At 35.7% G+C, this 20,102-nt stretch overlaps 2 protein-coding genes across 11 annotated transcripts in view; one reads left to right on the forward strand and one right to left on the reverse strand.

Moving 5' to 3' along the window:
* Positions 1–20,102, forward strand: part of LOC129744513 (alpha-1,6-mannosyl-glycoprotein 2-beta-N-acetylglucosaminyltransferase) — a 519,113-nt gene that overhangs the window by 177,311 nt on the left and 321,700 nt on the right. The window lies entirely within an intron of this gene.
* LOC129744429 (chloride channel protein 2-like) overlaps positions 1–20,102 on the reverse strand; it is a 230,955-nt gene that overhangs the window by 141,775 nt on the left and 69,078 nt on the right. The gene's annotated exons all lie outside the window — the stretch shown is intronic.

Consider the following 20,102-nt stretch of genomic DNA (forward strand, 5'->3'; position numbering starts at 1 on the left):
GAAGCTCCTTCGAAAGCAGGAATTGAAATTGAATTCCAAACTCAAACTTTCCGAACCTACGATACCCATTAGGGTCAACGTTCTGTAGACTGTTCTCAAAATAATGCCCTAGATAAAAATCTAAAACCCATGCACAACTGTTCATTTCGTACCACGGCTGTTTAACGTTGACCAAAATTATTTCATTGGTGAAATTCGTGAATAGCCTTTTAATTAAGACTTCCGAGGCGGAATCATCATGACGCATGCATATCGGGATATTCGAATCCCTGAAGTCTTGAATTGTTTTCAGCCGTGGTTCATAAACACTACTGAACATGAAACTTGTCAACTTTGCCAGGTAAGATTCGGTTAAGAGAAAAAATAAAAGTATGAGACTGAACAACGAGAACCGTTCAATTCTCTTCATTTTATGACCTTCAATCGCTGTCCCGAATAATGTTAATAATAATAAATTTCTTGGCAATGAGCTACGAAATAATCTGTTGAATACTGCAATAAGAAGCACCAAACCCATCAAAAATATCCACAAATGACTCGAAAAAGAGTCCAAAAGGTGTTCAAATATCGGAATACGTCTTCTCTCCGGTACTATCAAACATGAATACCAAAAATGATGATCGATATATCTTTCCAGACTTCTACTGCGGCGTCCGTAAATGGGGAAAATATCGAGATTATATTTCTCTGTTAACTCATCAGCCTTAATCGCATCTCGATGGTCGATTTTCAGCCATCGAATCGTACCATTAACGTGGTGGGCAAATACATTCATAAATCTTGGGTAATATCCTTTAAGATTACCATCACTGATGTGCATGATCAGAAACCACTGAAACGCAGCCGTTTTGATCGGATATCCTTGAACATCTTTGAGGTGATCCCGTTGAAGCTTCCGAACAACCGGATCCATGTCGGTACTCAATACTTGTGTTCCCAACAAAACGTCGAAGCTGTAATAGGTGTAGCTGTTAGAATCGTTATCGAAAATTATCAACAACCAGTGAGCGATTCCGTAATATGTGACGGTAAAACGAGCCCACGCTAGTAGAAAAGTTGGAACCTCTTTTCCATTATACAGAAAGAGGAAATATCCGTATCGATTCCAAGCCTCAGACAAGTAGAATTGATGTAGAAAAATATTGGTCTTATTCAAAGAATCAGCGTCCACGGCTACCAACAAAAAGTCACAAGGTTCCGGCGAGTTTTGAAAACTTTCAGATGCTACTATATTCATTGGATATCCGGCTGAAATGAATTCACGTAAAACTGGGTGTTCCGATTGTTGGCTGTGAGTCGCTGTAAAGATGATACAAAACTTCGGTGAGTTTGTCTGTTGAGTTGAGTTGAGAAGTGGAAATAAGGTGATAGAATAAGAACTCTTCATCGCGATGGTCACTAAAATAGTTAAAATTTTGAGAATCGTCATTTTAGAAGCAAGTTTGCCTTTAAACTAAGCGTTATTGCCTGGACGCAATAGGAATTTAAACATTTCCTAGCGACCAACTTGTAGTTTGAAGCAATCGACGGGTGACAAAATGAGTGCATAAGTAGCAATTAAAACTACCGAGAACTGGAGCAGCTTTGATCATGTTTTAAATTTATTCTGTAACATTTTAAAACAACTTCCAGAAATCTATTCCAGAAGTGTTTTGAAATGTTTTATTTACCGAGATTTTAGCCTTTTAGGTAAATTTATTCGTTACCCGGTGTTTTCTAAAAAAAAATTGTGTTGAGTTTGGTGTACATACTGAGGGAAAGCTTTATTTCTTTCGTACTGTATGTCATTTTTGCTAGTTTAAGATTAAAACTAGTCAGTTTAAGATTGGGAAAATGTTAACCAACAAGAAAATGACACAAGGAAAAATCATCTTTGAATTCGTCCATGTTGACGCCCGTCTGACGGTACACAGCCAGACGACGACATAGCTGTGGGATATTGATAATTAAGTGTTAATTTATTGACATAATGTACTATCTAGCAAATTGGCAACCTTGCCTCGCCAGCACTGACGTCTCTCTACATCAACATGATTTTCTCTCTCCTGTCGCCGACGTCATCAAAGTTTCCTCTCCTCTGCGACCGGCCGTTGATCGACGAACGAGCGTCGTCAGTCAATCATCAATCTCGTGATGGCGTTGCTTCGGACGGAAGTCACTTACGGGTCAAGCAGATAGAATTGGTTCCCGAATCGACGACGGATTAGGAGCAAATTCCACATTTGGCGACCGTGACAAATTAGTGTAAATTAGTGAGTTTCTATATGGCCGAAATTTTTTAAGAAAACGCGAAGAAAACGAAGTGTTTACACGCCGAAAGAATTGCGATTTGTGTCTGGGAAAACTTGGCGTCGAAAATGGCGGGTGGTTAAATTAGTTCTCTTTGAAGCGGATACCGGCTTTATGAAGCCAGCGGATGTTAATTTGAGTTTTCCGGCGGAAACCGGACGAATTGTGCAGTCGGTGGAAACCGATCATCAATTAGGAAAGTTTTGGGCAAATTTTGAAAAAAATTGTGAGTCTATAGTTGGCGGATACCAACTATGAATATACATCTCTCCGGCGGATACCGGATTGATCCAGAATAGAGCTATATTCTAGTCAGCGGATACTGACTAGAGTCTGTACTGCCGTAATCTGGCAAACTGACGTATGCGCCAACATTACCGATTTGTGTTTTTTGCATTTGAACGATAGAAGATACCAAACTCAACTAAATACATTAAAAAATGTTAAGAAATGTTAAAAAATACCATCATAACATTATGAAAACAAAATGACGTATGCGCCATTTCCACTCAAAGTGACGTAAGTTTAATAAAAAATATGTTTGCAACGCTTTGATTACGTCTCAAAGTAACAGTGAATGTGAGTACCATAATAAAAGACTGTCTTTGTTTAATTCTGTAATTCGACGAATTAAAATTACTATTATATTACTAGTGGCAGCTTCAGAACAAATAGAAATGAGGGACAAAACTTTTATACCATTATACTTGTAAACTTATTATTAATTTCAAAAGGTGTCAATGGCTTTGCCTATTAACGAGAAGGTTGGGAAGGGTGGAAGGAGGTGGGTTTGGGTCTTAATTAAGTCCTTGTGTTTCACTTTCTTTTTGCAAGAAACAAACACAATAGGACTTCATCTATCTAACCTGATGATAAGATAATATGTGAAAATATTGACAAGCTGGTTGGATTATTAGATTTTTTGATTTAATTTCATAAGGTTTACGTTAATTATAGAGGAAGAATGATATAATCGATTTATTTCTAATTTATTTATTGTTGACAGGAATGATATTATCCATATTCAGAATTTATCAATGTTATCGTTGACTTCAAGATCTTCTAATTAATGTCGTTTGTCTTCCGGCATCAAAGTACAGAGTTTCTTAATAATATGTTTCTTTCATGACTTTTCGATACCTCTATCCAAGCGATTGAATAGGAGAGTTGATTGAAGACTGAATGTTGGCTTTTGTACTTCCTTCAACTGCGATTGAGTAAATAGTTTAACTTTCCAGAATTCTCCTCCAAAACGTGTCTTGTGACTGAAATCGAAACATCTTCGCGTGAATCGGACCTGTTTCACGTCGCACAGTTTCGGGCGAGGTTTCAGTTTGCTCAGAACAGATTGTTTCATCTGAATGCTGGGTTAAAAGAAGTCGCTGCAGCTCATTACGGTTAAAAATGGTTCCATTTCAACATTAGACTGCTTTACACACTCAACAAAGTCCGAGAACGTGTAGAGTTCCCCTGACTGATATTTCTTCATGCTTCGCTCGACCGTCGCATGGAATGCAACAGCCAACATAAAGGTTTGTCCTGTTTCCAAATATTTGAAGGTGACCTTATCAGTTTTGATGAGCGGTGAGTTTACTAACAATATTATATGAATAATCAAATTCCAGTTTTTGTTTTGGCTAGAACAATTGTCTAGCTAATACAAAACTCGACTTGAAGAAGCAATCGACATCAGTTGTTTCGTGAAAACACTCGCCAAATCCATTGCTTTCCTGCCGCTTATGGTTTCATTCCATAGAACAGCGTTGACTGCTCCGTTCTTTCCCCCTCCAAGAGGCTCGAAAGTCTCATTAAGAGCAACGATTTGCTTTGAAAATATTACGTCCTTGAAACGTTCCATTCGCGGAAGTTGGATAACCTATTGAAGAATACGCTTCGTTAGTCCAGGCACCTGTTCTATTACCGGATTATCCTCAGGCTCACTCTCGCTCATGCTACCGTACTCAGCTATAAACTCTATTTTTTTTTAGGTTCAGATACAGCTCCACGAGCCACGAATATTTGACTGATTGTGAAAAAAAATATCTGGAAATGGTTTGTTGCATACTACGATGGATGTACGTCATTTGGTCTTGGAAACAGTGAAAAATAATAGCTGTTTCCACAACAAAATGACGTTGGTAACATAACTTCCGTTAATAAACCTTTTTCTAAAAATTATGTATTTGGCCATGTTTTGTCATCGTTTAAACTCATAGTGTACAGAGTTGATTATTGAAATTTGCTGGGGGGCTCAATAAAAAAACGTTTTTGCAAAAAGCTCCGTACTGAAAAATTTACTCGCTGGCGCATACGTCAGATTGCCAGATCACGGCAGTGTAGTTGGCGGATACCAACTATGAATATAAATCTCTCCGGCGGATACCGGATTGATTGAGAACAGAGCAATATTCTAGTCAGCGGATACTGACTAGAAATTTCAATCTCCGGCGGATACCGGATTGATTGAGAACAGAGTGATATTCTGGTCAGCGGATACTGACTAAAATTGAAATCTTTCCGGCGGGAACCGGATTTATTGAGAACAGAGCGAGATTCTAGTCAGCGGATACTGACTAAGAATTGAAAAGTTTCCGGCGGATACCGGCTAAATTATAGAATAGCTCTAGCGTGGGGGATATTAATAATGAGTTTGCTTTAAGCCGTTGGATGAAGAATGAAATGTTTTCCTTACAGATTTGGTAAAAATTGAAAAAGTATGAGCATGAATTTCTTCAGCGGATACTAGGTCGAAGTAATATTGTCCTTAAAAATTGAATGTACCCACAGACGTTGGATTTAGGGTAGAGCGGATACTCCCGATGACCTCTGGAAACAAAAGATGAGCTTAGATAGTGACTGAGGAACCAAAATTCGACGAATTTTGATTATTTGGTAAACATAAATCTAATCATCTCATTTTTATGTCGAATATTGAATGAATTGAAATCATAAAAAATTAGCATATAACGAATGAATAAATAAACACCAAAAAGAAAACAATCAAGATAGTCGTGTAAAAATTTTAATTATGAACGAACAACCAAGAGGAATTTGGTATTAATTCCAAGCATCGATGAGGATAAACTGTAAGTCCAAGTTTGTAAAATGTAATATCTCGTGTATCTTTTAGAGTTCTGAATACAAAATATTCAAATTCTGAGTCTGGAAATCAATTATGAGAAATGCATTTGGAAAATAACACTGACGTTTGGATCAGAATCTTTGGAGGGAATTGAGAATTTAGCAGCAAATCTGAAATCAAAATGTATAGCTGCATGCAGTTTGGAATCAGAGATTGGAAACTGGTTATAAATATGAAGGTTGGAATCTTATTTCCAATTAATAAGCGGAATTTTGATTCAAAGAATTGCTTGGTAAATTAAAATAATGATCAATAGAAAAAATGTGGGAGGATATATCAGTGTGGATTTCTGAAAGTTAACTTCAGTAATTGAATCTAAAGTCAGTGCTAAACGTGTGAGTACGATGTTTGATTATGAAATTCAAGTCTGACATGTTTATCAAGATTTATGATATAACCAAAAAAAATAAAACCATTGAGTTTGCAATAAATAATATTTATCAGTTTTTTTATTGAAAACTGTGAACGCATGAGGATTTTAGAAAAAATAGATTTTAAAGAATAAAGTACGAAATAATAATAATAAGATTTGACTATAAAAATAATAATAATAATAAGATTTGTCACGAAATCAGTCTACAAATTAAGAAGTTATAAATACGCTGGAGGTGATAAATTGTGCTTAAAATGTGGAGTTAAAATAAAAATTAAAAAAAAATGAGTTTCAAAATACATGTGTACGATAACAAAAGAAAATCTTCGAATTTAAAAATGAATACTTGAAATTGTGAAGGTTCACTGAATAGTATAGAAAAGAGGTATTTCATTTTTAAAGTGATTCTATTACCAGTAGAGAAAGGAAAATGAATGGATCCACGGGTTATCAGAAGATGGCAAAAAGAAAAGATTCTGTTTTGAGTATTGGATTTAAAAAAAAATATCGGTCGATTGAGTAATTTTTGTTTTGTATGAAATATTGGTGGGATCTTAATTGCAATCCTACCTCGAGGTGACTATTTACACGAAATATTCTTAAATATCATAGAAAACTTGAATTCAAGCACTCACTTGAATAAGTTGATAGAAAGAAACTTTGTCTGGTTCGCTTAAATATAATGAATTCAAATGAATAACATGGTTTTTCGTCATATGAAATTTTTTTCTCAAATAAAAATAAAAAGCCAGATGACAACAGCAACCGGTATGTTGGTTCGGAGTTTTTTTTCTTCAAAAAATTTTACTAGGGAAAGAAAAATTCTGAAGTAAAAATCATGTTTCCTTTTTTTTCTCTGAGAAGGAGGAAGATGTGGGATATTGATAATTAAGTGTTAATTTATTGACATAATGTACTATCTAGCAAATTGGCAACCTTGCCTCGCCAGCACTGACGTCTCTCTACATCAACATGATTTTCTCTCTCCTGTCGCCGACGTCATCAAAGTTTCCTCTCCTCTGCGACCGGCCGTTGATCGACGAACGAGCGTCGTCAGTCAATCATCAATCTCGTGATGGCGTTGCTTCGGACGGAAGTCACTTACGGGTCAAGCAGATAGAATTGGTTCCCGAATCGACGACGGATTAGGAGCAAATTCCACAATAGCCAAATGACGTATTCCTTCAGACTTCAATTAATTGATCTTCCCGTGAGATTGGCTTGGAGGATTTGTGGGCCAAACCCTGGGTGAATTCAATCCTCGATACTATCACTGATAGTATCGGGCTAATGGAGAAAAAAAATTAACGAACATTTTTTACCTGGACGCTTCATTCAAGGCAAAACTTTAGGAAGCATGCTTCCATATTTCTAATTCAGCAAAAAAAATCCTTTAGATTGCTCATAGATTGGCACAAATACGATAAGACGGCTCGGTACTTGGGTTAAGTAAAAAAAACCATGCTCGTTTTTCAGAACTAGAATAAACCTAAAACAAAAAATTTCTCGTTTAAACGTTACTGGAAAATTTGCTATCCATGGTATCAAGTTAAGATTCGCCTTCGTTATCGAAGTTTTAAGACCCATTTACACTCATTTTGAAAATGAACGTGAAAAATCTTACTTCGCCAATAACCTAACAAGGAGATTTAACTTGAATTTGTAACATGGTGACTCGATGAGGAATGTCTTGTTGTTGTAAACCTCCTAGAACTGTTTTTATTCCAATTCTCCGCTATGATAAAAATTCCGCGGTAATCGGGGGAATCGGAATAAAAACAGTTCTAGGAGGTTTAAAACAACAAGACGAGTTGGATTTTCATCTTTCAACCACTCTCCATCGATTCGACAATGTATAAGAATTTTTCACGTTCATTTTCACGAGGGGTGTAAACTAGGCTTTAATTTTGATGCCAAATGACTTAAAAATTCATAAAACGTCGAGATCTGGTGTTCTGGCCGTAGGAACGGGGTGGAGGGGGGTTTGGGGGTTAAACCCCACTCCCCATGGAGGTCCAAAAATGCCAAGTGAATTTTTTTTTGCTAAACATAAAATTTGACATTTCTGATTAAATTTTTATGAACAACTATAATGATTCAAGAGTAACAATAGTGTAGCAATCTCAACTCCAAAACCGCGAAATTTCATTCCAGAACCACAATTCTACAACAATTTTTCAAAAACATTTCTCACTTGTTGATTGTAGTTGAGTCCCAAATTTTGAATCCCAATAAAGGTAGGCTAAGCTTACCAGATTGTCTGGATTTTGACCAGATTTTCTCATTATATTTGCAAAATCAAACGAAAATTAATTATTAGTCCTTGTGTATCATCTTGCGTCCAAATCTTTTTTTCTTAATTTTGTTTTAAAAATAAAAATAAAACATTTTTTGGTAGACTTCAATATGATTCTTTATCGGCTTATGTGTTTGGATAAAATAAAAAAAAAAGTTTTCCACGTGTTTTTCATCTTCATTTAAATGGAATAATTCCGAAATTTGCCTGCATATTGGCCGGATTTTGAAAGGAAATTTTGTAACAATATGCCTTTATTTCGCAAGGTTTTATGATAAAATTGCCTGGATTGGCCCAACCCGGAAACTTGGCGAAAAAATATCTATTAAGTATCTAGTTTATTGTTCTTGATTATAAGTTTGGGTCAGTCTCAATATTTAAAATTCAAACCATTTTTTAGATTTGGGTCTGAAACATAAAAAAGTCATGAGTCTAGAATTGAAAAATGTGAAACAATATCATCATTCACAATTTTATTTTAAATTACCAGTTCAATTACGAATTAATTAAAACAAAAATCGTATTGAAAACCACAAACTAAGAATCAAATAAGTGATTTCTGGTTAAGGGTTCTGTCACAAATTTCGGTTTTTGGTTTCAAATTCATAGTATTTCCTATCTGGACTTTAGATTCAGGTTTTGAATTTTGGTTCAAAATGCAGATTTCAGACTTCAGAACAAAAATTCAAGACTCGAATTCGATTTAGCTCAAATTAAAGTTTTAGAATCAATATAAGAATTTTATTAACCATTCAAATTGAAGGAGTTTATTAAATATAAGGACGAATGCCTCTTGTGGAATAAAAAAAAAGAAAAAAAGAATTATTAAATTAGAATTAAAATTAAATTTAAAATTTGAATTCCATCAAAATCATTTGAAAAACACAAACCTTGTGAAAATTACATATAAAAAAATAAGATCTGGATTCATTTTAAAAGAGTTTGTTTTTTTGAAAAATCTCGACTTTAATTTTTTAAACTTTAATCTCAGGATTTAAATTATCAAACATAGAACAATTAATGTTAATTTTTGAACTTGTTTTTCATCCTCAGGTAAAAAATCAGCTGGAAATTTTATTTAACATTGTTTATGTACATTGAAGACTCTTCAAAATCAGAGGTTCTAACTAGAATCTTAAATTTGAATCGAGTTTACAAGAGTAGAAAATAAACCTTATGTGGACCGTATCAATATATTTTTTTCAGAATATTTGATACAATGCTAAATGCAATGATACCCATGCTAAAAATGATAATGATCATTGAAAAACTTTTCTAAATTTACAGTGCTTTCTAAAAAAAATTAATAACTCGTAGGACTTATTTTTAAAACATAAATCACTTATAATCCGAAATAACTTAAACTGCATTTAGTACAAATATTTTTTTCACTTGTGCATGCATTTTCCAAGCAAAAATGGCTCCCATAACCCGGTTCTTTCTACGGCCCTGTCTGGTGTTATATCGAAAAAAAATTTTGGTCAAAAATCGAATTTCTGGGACTTTGTTTGGGGTGGCATGTTCCGAAAAAAAAGTCCCAGAAAGTCGTTTTTTGTCCAGAACATTGTTTTCGAGATAACACCAGATATCGACGTTTTATGCATTGCTAAGAAATTTGGCATCAAAATTAAAATTCGATTTTTTTCCGATTTCGTTTTGTACCTCCTTCGGTGATTTTTCAAGCTAAACAAACCGAAACTTTGAGCGTTTCCCTATTGTCAAGTAAAATCCCATTGAGCTGAAATTTTGCACTGGTGTAATAAAATGTGCTGCTGGTTGAATTCAAGTATGGTGATATGATGAGTGAAGAACACTTGTGTTACGATTGAGTGTTGTTACTAGAATGTCGTTTATTGATAAATTTAGAATCGACGGCACCTTAACTCTACACAACATCGTTCTTAGTCTACTCAACTAGGAGGCGCTTGGAGTTGCCAAACTTTTGCAATTAACCAATCAGCAGTCGATTTCTGGTGAGAGAAAACGACGCGGCATAACTAAGAAAGAGAGAGAGACGCGCCTGTCCAATCGATGCGCTTGACAACTATCGAGCATATTGATGCATGTGCAAGCCATATTGGCTGGCGGTTAGCGCCCTGTGAGGCAACGATGGAATCGTGTAAGCTGGCTAGGCAAGGATCAGATTACCTCGAGTTTAATGATTTAGTTGACGACGACATGGGTCGTCGCTCTTTGCAATTTGGAAATTCTTTTAGGTGACGACGACGGGGGTCGTCGTTCTTTGTTCTGTGAGAATAAGACGTATGCAATAAATTTAGTTTGGAGTGGAAATTAACACTTGTGCTGTTCAGCAATGTGTTGTGATTTCCACTCAGCTAGAAATTCTACAAGGCGACGTTTTCAGAAATGTGAGAACGTCTGGTTTCTGGATGATTTGGTTCTACTGAGACGTGAATGTTTTATGTCATTATTACTCGAGACAATTAATAATTTTGAATGTTAGATTTAATATACTACACCTTCCCCCTCTAGGAGAATGATGTATTGGAAAGAAATCATTCGTTATAAGCGTTTCTCCAAGTACCTCTTACAAAATTTGGTAATAATTGGTATGTTAAAACTAGCATGTTGTTTTTAAGACTAGACCGAATTACTCACTCCACAGTGTTGAACTGAGGATTTTTACCCATCTTATTTTTTCACTTATTTTTTGTTTTCTCTTATTTTTTTTTTATAAGATTGGGCTCGGTGCTTAAAACTATTTTTTTTTGTATAATAGTTTGTTTTATTTTGTTTTTGAATTTTTCGACTTTTAAACTTTGATAGTTCTGTTTTTGTGGATTACAGTTTCCTTTTTTGATATTTTATGTTGAATTTTACAGTTAGGCTCATTTATTTCCGTCACGATGAATGGCCCTATGTAGAAAGGGTCAAGCTTCTTTCTATTTTCATTTGTGATATAGACAAGGTCTCCTGCTTTTAAGTTTATTGGGTTAATATTTTTATTGCAAAATTGTTGACGATTTTCTTTTTGATTCAATAAATTTTGTCTTGCTATTGCGTTAGTAGTTTGCAAGCGGAATCTTAGTTCTTGCATGTACTGCTCATAATTATATATTGGTTGTCTAAATGTTTGATTGTCCTGTAAATCATTGGGTAGTGCTGGTTTTCTTCCAAAAACGAGTTCAAACGGAGTGTATCCGTGTTCAGTATTTGGTGAGGTGTTGTACGAAAAAGTATAAAATCTAGTCCATTCATCCCAATCTGTATGATGAGCATTGGTGAAGGATCTCAGATACTCGTTGAGGCATCTGTGATTTCTCTCCAATGAACCTACAGTTTGTGGATGATAGGCTGTAGCAAAATTTTGTTTAATTTCTAACAGCTTACAAATCTGTTCGAAAACTTCGTTGTTAAATTCAGTTCCCTGATCAGATTGTAGCTGGATGATATTGCCATATATCAAAATGAAATGTTCGGCAAGTGCTCTCGCTATTACCGAGGCTTCTTTAGTTGGTACTGGTATTAGTACAATATATTTGGTTAAGTTACATTGAACAGTTAAAATGTACCTATTACCTTTGTTTGTTATGCCCAATGGTCCTACGGTATCGATTGAGAGTACTTCGAAAGGTTTTGCTGGTGTGGTAGTGATAACATTTGGCTCTTTTGTGTGTCTATAGATTTTATTTATTTTGCATTTTTCACATTTTTTAATAAAATCTTTGATGTCGTTTTTCATATTTTTCCATCTGTATTTTTCTCTAAGCTTTAAATAGAGTCTGTTTTGACCTATATGACCGCCAATGGGTGTCATATGGTTATTAATAAGTATTTGTTCGATATCTTGTTTGTTTTGGATAAATTTCGGAGGTTTATATATTATCAACTGATAATCAGAAATGGCTCTGTTGGCGATTTCTTTTATTGATTCAGTCGTCATCAAATTGAAAAGCTCATCTTCCTCAGAGATGGCAACCATGGTTCTCTTGTAATTCTTTAATATTTTTCCGATTTCTAGAAGTGCAAACTCTAGTGCTTGACTTCCATTTTGATTTATATTGCACGCGCGCGTTATTGGTAAACTAGTTTCTCCTAACACTTTTGTATAATTATGATTAAATAATTTCATCTTCAATTGGGTGTGGTGCACTTCACATCCAATCTTAAGGTATTTTTTTGTTTCTGAAGGATTCTCGGTGTGCCAAGCTGCAAGGTGATCAATCTCGCTACTTGGTTCCGTTGAATTTTCCAGTTCATTTGGTTTTATTTGGCGTTTTCGCGTCATGGCTCTAGTGTTTACCATGAGGACTGTTAATGCTTTCAAATCTTCTGATTTTGTGGGTATTCTAGATAATGCGTCAGCGCATACATTAGCCTTACCTGCTAAGAATTCGATATCGAAGTCAAATTCTTCCAAATCTAACCTCATTCTGGTTAGTTTAGATGTTGGTTTTTTCATATTAAATAAAAACACTAATGGTCTGTGGTCGGTTCTCACGGTGAATCTTCGACCATAAAGATATGACCTGAAATATTCAACAGCCCAATGTATTGCTGTCAATTCTTTTTCAATTATGGCTTTGTTACGTTCACCTTGTGTGAAACTTTTGCTAGCGAAGGCAACTGGTAATTCACCTTCTGGATAGCGTTGGGAAAGTACTGCACCACATGCGAAATCAGACGCATCTGTGGTTAGTATAAAAGGTTTTGAAAAATCTGGATATTGCAATATTTGCGGTTCCATCAAACTATTTTTCAGTTTTTGAAAACTACATTCTTGGGATTCTGTCCATTGAAATGGTGTTCCCTTTTTTAGAAGTACATTCAGTGGTCTAGCCACTTCAGCAAAATTCGGTACGAATTTCCTGTAATAATTGCAAAAAGCTACAAACCTACGTACATCGTCTGTGTTAGTAGGTCTTGGGTAGTTTTTTACCGCTTCAAATTTTGAGTCGTCGGGTAAAATTCCCTTATCTGTTATTTTGTGACCTAAATAAGTCACTTCGTTCAAGAAAAAATTGCATTTGGTTGGATTAAGTTTGAGATTATAGTGCCTCAAACGCTGAAAAACTTTCGCTAAATTATGGATGTGATGATTTACTGAACATCCGATGACAATAATGTCATCGATATAAATGAATGCACATTCGGGACTCAGTCCAGCCATCGCGATGTTCATCATGCGCTGGAAGCTATTGGGACTAATGTTTAGCCCGAATGGTAATCTTTTGAACTGAAAATGACCATTAGGTGCTGAAAAGGCTGTATACTTTCTTGACTCTTGATCTAATGGTATCTGGTGAAACCCAGACATTAAATCAAGTGTAGTAAAGTATTTAGCTCTGCCTAATTGATCTAATATTACGTCAATTCGTGGCAAGGGGAATTTATCTGCCACTACTTTTTTATTCAACTGGCGGAAATCGACCACCAGCCTCCATTTCTTCTGAATATTGTCAGACCTTTTAGGTACCAACAGGATGGGTGAATTATAAGAAGAAACAGATGGTTCAACTATATCATTGTCCAAAAGTTTCTGTATTTGTTCCCGCATTTCATTTCCTTGCGAATGGATTGTCTTGTAGTTTGGTATGTAGACCGGTACCTGGTCTTTTAAAATAATATTTTGCGAGTAAAAATTATTATGCGTTAATTGTTCATTATCTAAATGAAAAATATCAGAATACTCTTCTATTAATTGTTTTAATGGTGAATGTACATAAGAAGGGATTTCATTAAAGTTTAGCTGTGAAAGAATCTTTTTAATTCTTTCTGATTGTTTAGATAAGTTTTTCTTAGGTTTATCTATTTTTATATAGTCATTTAATGGTTCACATTTAGGAAAAAATTTTGATAGCGTTACTTGTTCTTGTGTTGTATTTACAAATTTTATTAACGGTGAATCAGCAGATACAATAGTATTTCCACAGAATACACCTGGTAGTATCTCCTGTGATAACACGACTGTATCTTCAGTCACCTTGAAATTAGGCAATTTTCGAATTACTTGACATCTAGGTGGTAATATTATGCTATCATTAATTGTATCTTCTATTGGTATTGAAATTGAATGATTTTCAAAATTGAAATTAAGTAGCCAATTATCATAATCTATGGTACAGCTGAACTTTACTAAAAAGTCCCGTCCTAGTATACCGTCTGTTGGAATGGGAAAGTTCTCATTCACTAATTGAAAATTATGATTTAGTAGTAAATTATTTTGGAATTGAAGAAACGTATGAACTTCAGCAATAGTTTCAGTTTCTCCTGCTGTAACTCCTGTTATTTTTAGCTTTTTGTTAAAATCTACTATTTGCAAGGGTGAAACTTTCGTTGTCTTCAATAAAGATACGTCAGCCCCGCTATCTATTATGAATGTACATTTGCAGTTCGTCATTTGGACATGTAAAGTCACAAAATTCACTGCATTTAAATTTATCGTATAAATTGCTGTGGAACCATTGGTGCTTGGTTCGCATGGCATAAAAAATTTAAGTTTTGTTGTGGGGTGTCTGTTGGGATCATAGGTATAGGCTGTGGTAAATTTTGTTGATATTGAGTCGGAGTAGGTGGTGGGTTTTGTCCCATTTGTTGTTCCGAATTTAATGTATAGATTTGTTGGGAACGGTAGTCTCTTCGGCCACCTCTATTGTTATTGTTTCTATTGATGTTGTAGTTGTTGCTACGGTTTTGATATCTTTCTTGATATCTATTGTTATTATCTCTGTTTTGCTGATAATTTCTGTTATTATCTCTATTTTGCAGATAATTTCTGTCCCGTGGAATATTTGGATTACCTCCACGGTTGTTAAATCGTCTTCCACGATTGTTTCGTCCATAATTATTGTATCTTTGAGCACTATATGCCATAACTTGGCTAGTGTTTTGTTGGTTGTTCTGTGCAGAAGAAGCGTTTTCTCGCATTTTTTGCACAGCCTCTTGTATTGAGGTGAAGGTTCCCATCCTCAGTAACAGTTTCGTTTCATAACTGTTAGTTCCGTTTACTAGAGCTTTGACGCCTGCTTTTGTAGACATTGACTGAGCTACCCCTTCTGGAATGCCCTGTCCGATGTAGACGTTTTTTAATTTCTGTGTTAAACCATCAATTTCGTCACATAGACTGTTAATGTCAGTCTTCTGTTTTACATTTTCCATTTTTGCTATGATGTTCTCGGGAGATGCTTTGTCTGAGCATCTCGCCTTCACATCATTCACGATGTCTTCAATTGTGTTTAGGTTTGTGGCTAAACCTAATCTGGCTTTGCCTGTCAAACGAGTTTTCAAAAATCGAATTGCTGTTGCTAGCTGTCCCTCAACAACGTAATCTCCTAGCAACGTGGCTGCGTCAACGAACGCGTCCAAGTTGTCAGGTGTTCCATCGTACGTCTGCACGATGGAAGTTGCAGTTTTTACGTCAAATTGCGCCATGATAAATTTTTTCGAAAAATAATTTTGCAATATTACAGCGTACACCGCTGATTTAAAGGACACAGGTTTTTGGTGACAAGACAATTTATGTTGTAAAATTAGTTGGATTTCGCTATAATCCAAACGTGCAGCTTTAATCAGAAATCCGTGTTTTATTGCATCAATGACTTTTTCGTAAATTTTTAGTTTCTGATTAATGTTTTCAAAAATTTCTCTTGATTTTGCTAATTTCTCTAGTATTGTGCTTTTTAAATACCTCCTATTGGGGTTTTTATTAAGGTTTGTTTTTATCTTGTGCAGCTCGCCTAATAATTTTTCTATCTGTTCCTCTGGGGAACTCATTTGCAAATAAATTCATTAAGTTCATTTAAAAAATATTTTAGCTATCACAAAAATTAATCAGATTAACAGAACTCTGTACTTATCTCGTCGTCCATTGGGTTGACTGCTTCACTCTTCGTGGTCTCCTCGCCAAACGTTCCTTGTGGAGGCGCTCTCCTCGACACAATTTCCTAACGACGCACCTGTACTGGCTCAGCGCATGAGGTGGAGGCGCTTTCTACTCTACACCTTTTTCACTCGTTCAACTCGAACTACTCCCGAACCACAATTCAAATGTGAAGTAAAATCAACTGCAGCGCGATCCATAACTACTCAACTGCAGCACGATCCATAACGATTTCATCAGCAGCTTATCTCTGCGCCGGATGATCAGTACTACCACTATTCAACTGTAGCAGCTGTGGCAGTACTTCCAGTTTACGAAAAACGGCAACAATTAGGCATCGTCTCACACGTATCGTCCCACAATAACTCACTTTTTCACATGGGTCTATGTTTAACTTTCACTGTCCAGTTTTCAATGTTAACGTAAGTTTTGGGTCTTGTTTAGACCATATCTGAATTGTTTTGCGATTTTACACCTTTCACGAATGCTTTGCGTTGTACTCTTTTCTGGTACCACTTAAAAATGGCCCAAACGATTTGGATTGTCTGCAGAATGATCACTATCCACAATTTAATGGAATTGTCTTCATGTAAACCCGTATGCAATTCTTGAGTTTGGATGATTGCTAAAGCGTGATCACCTTTATTGTTCACTTCAGGGCAACTTTTAGTATTACCCATTGTCACTTATCACTCTTTTACAATAACTTTGCTCAATTTTCTTAATCACTGGAGAAGGCCTGATGGGCTCCGTGTCACCGGTCAGCCATGTAATAAAATGTGCTGCTGGTTGAATTCAAGTATGGTGATATGATGAGTGAAGAACACTTGTGTTACGATTGAGTGTTGTTACTAGAATGTCGTTTATTGATAAATTTAGAATCGACGGCACCTTAACTCTACACAACATCGTTCTTAGTCTACTCAACTAGGAGGCGCTTGGAGTTGCCAAACTTTTGCAATTAACCAATCAGCAGTCGATTTCTGGTGAGAGAAAACGACGCGGCATAACTAAGAAAGAGAGAGAGACGCGCCTGTCCAATCGATGCGCTTGACAACTATCGAGCATATTGATGCATGTGCAAGCCATATTGGCTGGCGGTTAGCGCCCTGTGAGGCAACGATGGAATCGTGTAAGCTGGCTAGGCAAGGATCAGATTACCTCGAGTTTAATGATTTAGTTGACGACGACATGGGTCGTCGCTCTTTGCAATTTGGAAATTCTTTTAGGTGACGACGACGGGGGTCGTCGTTCTTTGTTCTGTGAGAATAAGACGTATGCAATAAATTTAGTTTGGAGTGGAAATTAACACTTGTGCTGTTCAGCAATGTGTTGTGATTTCCACTCAGCTAGAAATTCTACAAGGCGACGTTTTCAGAAATGTGAGAACGTCTGGTTTCTGGATGATTTGGTTCTACTGAGACGTGAATGTTTTATGTCATTATTACTCGAGACAATTAATAATTTTGAATGTTAGATTTAATATACTACACTGGTCAGTTTTTCTGGGCCAATCTACAAAATGTATATAGTCGGTGTTCAAAATTCGATCAAGAAATTTTCTCCTTGATCCATTGTCAATCTAATGTACAATCTTGTACCCGGAATATCGAACAAAAATCAAATACTCTAGAAAAACATACCAAATGAGGAAAAACTTCGGACCAGTAAAGTCGCAAAATTTGGGAAAAATTGCTAGTTTTAAATTACTCGGCATACCTTGGAAAATTTTACAAAATATGACTTAAGCATATTGAGAGCTATGGGCTCAGTGTATCGCTAGAGCTCAAAAAGACTTTCTTCTCTTCTAAATAGAGCAAGCAATGATAACTGCTTAGCACGATACGACTTATGTCAATTCAATAACTGTTATTTGTCCAATAAATTTTTTGTTTCGATTGAAGTCAGTTTACCATCTTTTCGGCATTCGACACTTTATATCAACGTTGCAGTTCCACAAGCTCAATTCAAATAATACTTGAAAACTGATTTTTCTTCAAAATAAAATTTAAAAAAATAACTGCTACGAATTATGTGGTGCGAACAAGGAGCTCCGAAAAAAAATATCAACAAAAAAGTCTTAAGATGGATGGGGTTGGGTGGACTCGATGAATTTCTGCTTGAAATGAATCCTGTTATCCTGTTATCCTGCTTTGGCAAGCTCGTTCTGATTTATTTTTTTTTTTTAATGAGAACAATTTTAAACTTAAATAAGCATTTTACAATAATTTTATTCCCAGAATATTGATTGAGCATCATGAAATTTAGAAGTCATTAGATTGATAGTAGTCATGAAATTAAGTTATCACACAAAATTTTGAGCATTGTCGAGTTCTCACGTGTTTGTGGATTTTGTTCACAGGAACTCAATTATATACAGGTACAAGCCATATCTAAATATTTTGTGAGTTGATACTTTTTTATCTTAGTTTATGGCATATCGGCAAATTGAAATTCTAAATAGAGAGCAATTGAGACGGAAATGAGATTTGATAGAGCGCTTTGGGAAGAAGAAACGAATAGATGGTGAAAATGTGAGCTAGGGCATTGTGTTATCGACAGCTTTAAACTACTTGTGTGATTCTTTGCCCAAGCACCAGCTGGTTGTTTGTAGTAAGTGAATTGAATTTTTTAAACTCCATCGAGAAAGATGCGTCAATATAATCTCTGCAGGTACGACTTTTTTCTTGTCAAACCAGTTTGGTCGTTATTAATTTTTAACACTTTTTAGGTCCATCAAACCCTGTGTGAGCCGGTCTCTGCAAAACAAATCATCGCCTGTGCTGCACTTCCTTTCCTCTATCGACTATATGGACTTGGCCGGCGTCGTTATTGGTTTATTTGAAAGAAGAATATCCTTAAAATTGTACAGTAAGATTATGTTGTATGTTCCCAGCAATTATGAGGTGCAGACAAGCTTTGAGGATCTTCTTTTTCTAAGACTTTACAACTGTAACGTGAAAAGCAATATGGCCGAAAAATATATAGTAAATCGAGGTTGTATCTATCGGAATTGTTTGATTGTTGACCAATTTTAAGGTCGCCTAGTAGATCAATTTATAGAAATCGACTGCTCAACGAAAATGTCTATGATTTATCTACTGGGTCTTCTATCCTGTTCTTATTTCTGGAGCCCCAATACTTTACTCGAAAAAATAGTGCAACATTTTCGCAGTCTGTTTTAAATTATTTAATCATTTTGCGCACAATTTGTTCACCGTTATTCGTTTATTATACCGGTGAACAGCTTTTTATTTTTATAGACATAAAGTATGACCTGTTTCTTTGTCTGATGGACAACCCAGATAGAAAAAATATCATCTTCTCTACCACTTTTCAAATTCCAAAAGTTCGCACTACACCAAATTAAATTCCTAACAATCCTTCGTCTCTTCGAAAGATTTCACCACATGACTTTCGGTAGTAGATTTCCAACTGTTATGGGGTCTCCCGATGGGAATTTCCTTCTTCTTCTTCATTGGACTCTACCTCAAAAACCACTTGAAAGTTTGTCACAAACCTTTGCATATACAAATCTTACATTCCTAGGTAGTTTTACTGAAAACTGTATCAATTTCCATCCATGCATTCCAAAGGTTTTCCCAAAATAAAGTGATGCATTTTTTTTCGGGTACAGTCCTTACTAACTTGGAATTACATGCTGATCAGGGGGATGGCAACCTGCTTCTTTTTGCGAACAAGAATCCTTTTTCTTTTTTTCTATCCATCGAGATAGATGGTTATGGTGTTTTCCTCTCAAAGCAGTACTGACGGAGTTGAAAAAGTCCAAATTTCAACCAATGAGGAACCAAAATGATTCTCTATGATTCGACATTTAGTCCTATTCCTTGATAGCCAAATGTCAGGTTTGTTATGGGCCCACAAAATCTCGGGCCCGTAATTTTGATGGTTGTCAAATTCAATAACAAAGGATAATGATGCCATCCCCTTGATGCTGACCTTTTCTCTGCAGCGCGCGTGAGGTGACGGTAGTCAATTCACCTAGGATTCGTCGTGAGTTTTGTCACCTTATTGCCGGAGTCGATGTGGGTAAAGTGACAGAGGTTCATTCCAAGGTGAGTGACTGAATAAACACATCAATCAAAATGGTAGAATGTGTTCTGTTTTGATTTATTTTAGCTCGCAATTCGTTTTTTCCTAC

Source organism: Uranotaenia lowii, chromosome 1, assembly GCF_029784155.1.
Source record: "Uranotaenia lowii strain MFRU-FL chromosome 1, ASM2978415v1, whole genome shotgun sequence".
Taxonomy (NCBI): domain Eukaryota; kingdom Metazoa; phylum Arthropoda; class Insecta; order Diptera; family Culicidae; genus Uranotaenia; species Uranotaenia lowii.